At 51.2% G+C, this 7490-nt stretch overlaps 1 protein-coding gene across 1 annotated transcript in view; it reads left to right on the top strand.

Moving 5' to 3' along the window:
- Positions 1-32, top strand: part of LOC311327237 (protein kinase C beta type-like) — a gene marked incomplete at its 5' end in the record, with an annotated part of 5375 nt that extends 5343 nt beyond the window's left edge. Inside the window, one exon of the mRNA XM_084460271.1 lies at positions 1-32. This exon is cut by the window's left edge and continues 2302 nt beyond it.
- Positions 33-7490: the final 7458 nt, after the last annotated feature.

Raw genomic sequence — 7490 nt, 5'->3', positions numbered from 1 at the left:
CCTCACTGTTGGTGCCTACTGTCTGAGCTGGACCACTGCTGTCTGCCTGGTTCATTTACTACACACACACACACACACACACACACACACACACACGGGTCCCGTCTCCACCCCCTGCGGCGTCCCCCCGGTGAACCAGTCGCTGGCGGCGACGTCAAACCCCACCCTCCTCCAGCGGACGTTTAGGCCCACCCCCCCCCCACACACGAGACCAGGGGCTAGATTTAGGAGAGCGTCCAGGGCAGGAACCCCCTCTCTGGATCTGGAGCCGGGCTCTGAGCTGGTGGGGGAGATGGATGGATGGATGAAGGTAAAAAACCAGGTGATCCACTCCTCTGTCTCTCTCTCTCTCCCGTCCACCTCTCTCTGGCCCGGGGCTGTCCCTCTGTCCTGTCCCCCTCTGGGTCTGGACCTGGTCTCCTGTCTGTCCTGTCCCCCTGGGTCTGGACCTGGTCTCCTGTCTGTCCTGTCCCTCTCTGGGTCTGGACCTGGTCTCCTGTCTGTCCTGTCCCCCTCTGGGTCTGGACCTGGTCTCCTGTCTGTCCTGTCCCTCTCTGGGTCTGGACCTGGTCTCCTGTCTGTCCTGTCCCTCTCTGGGTCTGGACCTGGTCTCCTGTCTGTCCTGTTCCTCTCTGGGTCTGGACCTGGTCTCCTGTCTGTCCTGTCCCTCTCTGGGTCTGGACCTGGTCTCCTGTCTGTCCTGTCCCTCTCTGGGTCTGGACCTGGTCTCCTGTCTGTCCTGTTCCTCTCTGGGTCTGGACCTGGTCTCCTGTCTGTCCTGTCCCTCTCTGGGTCTGGACCTGGTCTCCTGTCTGTCCCCAGCCTCGTCGGTCTCGTCTCTCTCCTCTCTCTCCCCTCCTCTCTCTCCCCTCCTCTCTCTCTACTCCTCTTTCCACTCCTCTCTCTCCCCTCCTCTCTCCTCTCTCTCTCTCCCCTCCTCTCTCTCCTCTCTCTCTCTCCTCCTCTCTCTCTACTCCTCTTTCCACTCCTCTCTCATCCCCTCCTCTCTTCTCTCCCCTCCACTCTCTCTCCCTTCCCCTCTCTCTCTCTCTCTCTCCCCTCCCCTCTCCATCTCTCTCTCCATCTCTCTCTCCCTCTCCATCTCTCCCCTCCCCTCTCCATCTCTCTCTCCCCATCTCTCTCTCTCCCCTCTCTCTCTCTCTCTCTCTCTCTCCTATCTATCACACTGGTCTGATCTATGTTTGTGGAGCGAAGCCGTTATTTGGTCTCTGTACTCTGGACTAGTCTGTCGTCTGTCTGTCTGTCGCTCTTCCCATGCTTGGTCAGATTCCTTGTCTGCCCAAACCATTTGTTGGGGTCTGCGTCTTCGTCTGGGTTGGGATCTGTGTCGAGATCTGGGTCTGTGCCCTGGTTCGAGGTCTGTTGTGTCTCGATGGGTTCTGTCTGGGTCTGTCTGGTCTGGGTCTGTCTGGTCTGGGTCTGTCTGGTCTGGTCTGGTCTGGTCTAGTCTGGGTCTGTCTGGGTCTGGGTCTGTCTGGTCTGGGTCTGTCTGGTCTGGGTCTGTCTGGTCTGGGTCTGTCTGGTCTGGTCTAGTCTGGGTCTGTCTGGGTCTGGGTCTGTCTGGTCTGGGTCTGTCTGGTCTGGGTCTGTCTGGTCTGGGTCTGTCTGGTCTGGGTCTGTCTGGTCTGGGTCTGTCTGGTCTGGGTCTGTCTAGTCTGGGTATATCTGTCTTTCTCTCCATTCTCTCTGTACTTCTGTTCTCTCCTGTTTCTCTCTCTCTCTGAATGTGCTTGATTGATTTCAGCACGACTAGTGCCTCTGATAACCTGACCAGTGATAACCTGACTAGTGATAACCTGACCAGTGATAACCTGACTAGTGATAACCTGACTAGTGATAACCTGACTAGTGATAACCTGACTAGTGATAACCTGACTAGTGATAACCTGACTAGTGATAACCTGACTAGTATCTCTGATAACCTGACTAGTGATAACCTGACTAGTGATAACCTGTCTAGTGATAACCTGACTAGTGATAACCAGACTAGTGATAACCTGATTAATGATAACCTGACTAGTAATAACCTGATTAATGATAACCTGACTAGTAATAACCTGATTAATGATAACCTGACTAGTGATAACCTGACTAGTGATAACCTGACTAGTGATAACCTGACTAGTGTCTCTGATAACCTGACTAGTGATAACCTGACTAGTGATAACCTGACTAGTGATAACCTGTCTAGTGTCTCTGATAACCTGATTAATGATAACCTGACTAGTGATAACCTGACTAGTGATAACCTGTCTAGTGATAACCTGATTAATGATAACCTGATTAATGATAACCTGACTAGTGATAACCAGACTAGTGATAACCTGACTAGCATCTCTGAGAAGCTAGTGTCTTCACTGAGCTCAGTAGACAGCCAGATTAACATATTCCTCTCTCATCCCTTTCTCTTCCTCCCTACCCCCCCCCCACCTCTCTCTTACTCTCCCTCTTTCTCTCTCCCTCTTATCTCTCTCTCACTTTTAACAGAAAAACCGCAAGGACACCGGTAACTTTGACAAGGAGTTCACCAAGATGGCGGTGGAGCTGACCCCCACAGACAAGCTGTTCATCATGAACCTGGACCAGAACGAGTTCCAGGGATTCTCCTACACCAATCCAGAATATGTCATCCAGGTGTAGAATCAAGTGATTACACCGACCCCCCCCCCCCCCCACTTCAGGAACTACAACTACCAGAATACGTCATCTTAAATCCAGCACCCGGGGAGTATGTAGTCCCAGCGATTATGCTTGTACATTACAGAACTTCAACCCACTTTTTTTGGTTTATTTGAAAGCTAACAAACGCATAGTAATTTCACTACCCACAATCGTAGGACAGAAATCACAACATGGCCATCATTCACTTCACTGCAGGTCTTGAGACAGACACAGCCCATCCAGATATTAATTACATCAAGCTTTTCCAGCAATTATACCCATCCATTTCCAGGTAATACACCCAGCCCAGCTAGGTGTTGCGTCAAACCCCATTGCAGATGTTAAGATGGGTTCACATTCAACAGTCAATGCAGTTTTAAGCAGTTTTAGATGTAATGTAATATTATTGTCAAATTGTATATTAATAATACCTTCTCAGAACTTAGAAAATTCTAAAACTGTCATTTTCAAGACTCAAACTGTCAAACAATCTAATGGAAAGACTTATGACAAAACGTGCATTCTAAAACTACGGGGTCTTGTGGTGAATCCAGCTTCAGACCGTTGCCAAAATAATGTGCCAACCTCACGCAGGTATTACACGCCGAATAGAACCCACCAATGAGAACACTTTCAACAGTATCGTCATATTGACTCGTACATCCGGCCGTAAACCACGGCAACCTCGTCCAAACCCTGGATGACAGGGAGGAGAGAGTTCACCACCGAGGTGGACCGTACCAACGTGGCCAGACACCCCCGTGCTCTCTGCATGGTTCGGCCCCGACTCCCCCTTCCCCCCCTGGTAGACTCAGAACCAGACCTGGTACACGGACACTCCACGGGTCAGCTCTGAAACATCCTCCCCTCCTTTCCAGAATGTTCTTCCATCTGTGTGTATATGTGTGTGTGCGTGTGTGTGTGTGTGTGTGTGTGTGCGCGTGTGTGTGTGCGTGCGCGCCAGTCTGCCGCGGTGTAGACCGTACTGCAGGCCCGTCCGCTACACCATAGCCTGTTTACGTCCAATCAGCCTGTAAGGCGTAACGCCATCGACATTCCCCGATCGATGGGACCCGGGGGGGGGGGCGGGCGCGCGCTCTGTCAGGGGGCGTGTCCACGTCCTGGGGCACACGGAGGTCGTATGTGCTTAGCATGACCAGCGGAGGAGGAGGAGGTCCTGGAGATCGTCTTCGATATTGTGTTGCTGGAAATGTCTAAGGCCACTCCAGATGCTAGATTTTAAACTCATCTGCTAGTCCAGGTCTAAGTTAGTCCTGGGGTTAGAGAACTCAGGCCAGGTCTAAGTTAGTCCTGGGGTTAGAGAACTCAGTCCAGGTCTAAGTTAGTCCTGGGGTTAGAGAACTCAGTCCAGGTCTAAGTTAGTCCTGGGGTTAGAGAACTCAGTCCAGGTCTAAGTTAGTCCTGGGGTTAGAGAACTCAGGCCAGGTCTAAGTTAGTCCTGGGGTTAGAGAACTCAGTCCAGGTCTAAGTTAGTCCTGGGGTTACATCCTTGCGTAGGGCCATGTCAACCTTGCGTAGGCCCATGTCAACCTTGCGTAGGGCCCATGTCATCCTTGCGTAGGCCCATGTCAACCTTGCGTAGGCCCATGTCATCCTTGCGTAGGCCCATGTCATCCTTGCGTAGCGCCATGTCATCCTTGCGTAGGCCCATGTCATCCTTGCGTAGGCCCATGTCATCCTTGCGTAGGCCCATGTCATCCTTGCGTAGGCCCATGTCAACCTTGCGTAGGCCCATGTCAACCTTGCGTAGGCCCATGTCAACCTTGCGTAGGCCCATGTCAACCTTGCGTAGGCCCATGTCAACCTTGCGTAGGGCCCATGTAGCCTCTCCTGTACCGTGGTGCAGCTCCTCTATGCATGCCATATTAGCTGTTAGCTACCTACGACGATGCCCTGTCAGATGTTCTCTACTGCTGGCTGGCCGTCAGTCCGGCTGACTATAATACATAAGATATCTATGAGGTATGAGTAAATATATGCTAAGATACTGTGTATAATGCATCTCTGTCTGTGTAGGTGTGTATACTGTATACCAGCTAGACCAAGTCTTCCGGATAGATGTGTGGTGCTCCTGTCTGTTGCACCTTTCTCCTCACCCTCCCCTCTTCTCTCTCTCCACTCATCCGTCCTCTCGTCCTCCTATAAGGCCCCCCCCTCCCACACACACACACACACACACATACGATAGGTTGTGTCATTGCGGTAGGCCTACATTAAGAGGGAGAGAACTGGGTTTTTACGAGAATGGTACTGGGATGTTCTAGAATGGTACTGAATGGGACTACAGTGTTCTAGAATGGCACCGGAGTGTTCTAGAGTGGGGAAGGAGCAGAGTTCCGAGGTGGTGTTCCAGAAGGGCTACAGGGAGTTCTTTGGGATGAAGAGGTTCTGTCTTGCTGTATGTTACCCTCCCAAATAAGGAAGCCAGACGCATGGCGGTCATCTGAGGAGGCCGAAGAGGAGGAGGAGAGAAAAGATGGCCGAGGACAAAAAAAAAATCTTTACTATGCAAGATGGAGGACTGTGTCCGTCTGTCAGAGAGAGGGAAGGGGGGGAGGGGCGGGCGGAGGGGATGGCGGACCGTGGTGTTGGTCATGTGATGCATGCTGTGTGTGTAAGATACTAGACACGTTATAATACAACTGACCTTTGCCAAGTCCCGCCTCCTGTGTGTTCTTAAGTCCCGCCTCCTGTGTGTTCTTAAGTCCCGCCTCCTGTGTGTTCTTTGTTTTGGGGCTGTGTGCGCGTGTGGCCAATAGCCGTACACCAACTACCTACGGTAAATGCAATTATTGTAAGTCACTTTGGATAAAAGCGTCTGCAGCTAAATTACTGTAATGTGAGTGTGTGTGTGTGTGTGTGTGTGTGCGCGTGTGTGTGCGTGCGTGCGTGCGTGTGTGCGAGTCCCAAGAAAGCACAAAGTTTGAGTTCTCATTCAGTGGGTACAGCTCTGACAAACACACACACACACACACACACACACACACACCCTCACACTGTAAATCATTCATCCACTTATTTGCCTGAAAGTTCAAATCCACGCGCGCGGCTGTCAGAAGGTCAGCCGGTGATCAGCCAGGCTTGCGCGCCCAACGCACCAGCTCGCTGCTAAAGGCGGGATGGAATACTGAAGAGGCTATTAATACGGAGACCGTTAAACGAGTGGAAAGAGATGATGGGCAGAGAGAAAGAGGAGAGGAAAGAGGAGAGAGACCAGGCCAGGTCCAGCCTGGTTTATGTGCGTTGGCTGGCTTGTTTCTGTTCAGGACTGGTAGGACGGAAGCTAGTCACGCCACTGAAATAGCTGTGAATTGAAATGACATGAAATAATGTGTGATAAATTAAGATAGGTCTTGTCACCTGGACACATCAGTTCCAATGTTTCCAATGCTAATCCAGCACAATGAGAGCGGGATAGCCAGTTAGCTCATGGGCTCACAACAACTAGCAGCAGCTTCCATAACATTAGTAACATTAGTCCAATGCTCTCACCACTACTCTACTTGTGCAGTGGAGATCGGCGGGTGGGTTTTGGTGTCCTTCCAGTCCCTAGTGTGTGTTGGGGTTAGAATAAGGGTTGGGGTTAGAATAAGGGTTGGGGTTGAGGCAGGATCTGACCTATAATGCAAGGGGTAAAGGTTGGAGTGAAAGGATGAACAAGGTTTGGGGTATAGTCCCATAAAGTCATCCCCACCGGGTCTTGAACCCTGGTCTCCCGGGTGGGAGTCCAATGCTCTCACCACTACTCTACTTGTGCAGTAGAGAGCAGCTGGTTTATTTTTTGTGTCCTTGATTTTGGTGTGCTGGGACTACTGCCTCTTGACGGAGAGATGCAGGCTAATAATGTCCGGAGGGGGGAGAGAGAGAGAGGGAGGGAGGGAGTGATAACTGGACAAACGCTATACTAGGTGCGATGGCTTACAGACACGCACAAAAAAACATGCGAGTGGCTGGAGCTTTTTAACCGGCGCTGAAATGATCGTTGCTGTTAAAACTAAATTGACTGTTCGGCTCGCCTACTGCTCTTTCTCGATCTCTCTCCTCTCTCTCACACACACACACCTCTCTCTCTCTCTCACACACACACACACACACACACACATACACACACACACACACATCTCTCTCTCTCTCTCTCTGTTACACACACACACACACACACACAGGGCTTGTGGCCGCGGGGTTGTCATTTGCAGGCAGCCAGTACGGAGACAACAGACCGGACGGTATCATAATAGGAATACAGGACCGGTAACCAGACCATTTCTTTATTTCTCTTCTCTCCTTCGGATATCAAAGCACCACCTTGTTTTTGTATTTATTTTACTTTTCATAATTGGAACCCGACCACAGAATAACTTTTTCTGACTGATTCTGTCTATCTAAACAGATGGTTTGAAAGCGGTTGGGGTAGGTTTGACTTGCAATGAGCCGAGGATTCGTTCACGAGGAAACCGGCGTTTACCGGGACATCCAGTCCGTTTCCTGCACCTAAACAATGATGAGTGAGTGAGTGAGTGAGTGAGTGAGTGAGTGAGTGAGTGTGTGTGTGTGTGATGTGTGTGTGTGTGTGTGTGTGTGTGTGTGTGTGTGTGAGTGTGAGTGTGTGAACTCCAAACGACGATAAACGGAACTAACCGGATTTCGCACGCGCGGAGCAAACTTTACGCACGATGTTTGAGCCCTCGCGCACTGACAGCTGAGAGCAGTGAGCGTACCCCCCCCCCCCCCCCCCGGGTCCCCCGGTCCGCTCCGGTCCCGTTACCGACTTGGAAGCAGGGCGCGAG

The sequence above is a fragment of the Borostomias antarcticus genome, assembly GCF_949987555.1.
Source record: "Borostomias antarcticus genome assembly, chromosome: 31".
Lineage (NCBI taxonomy): Eukaryota > Metazoa > Chordata > Actinopteri > Stomiiformes > Stomiidae > Borostomias > Borostomias antarcticus.
The sequence above is the reverse complement of the archived record's forward strand: the minus strand, read 5'-3'. Positions and strand labels throughout refer to the sequence as shown.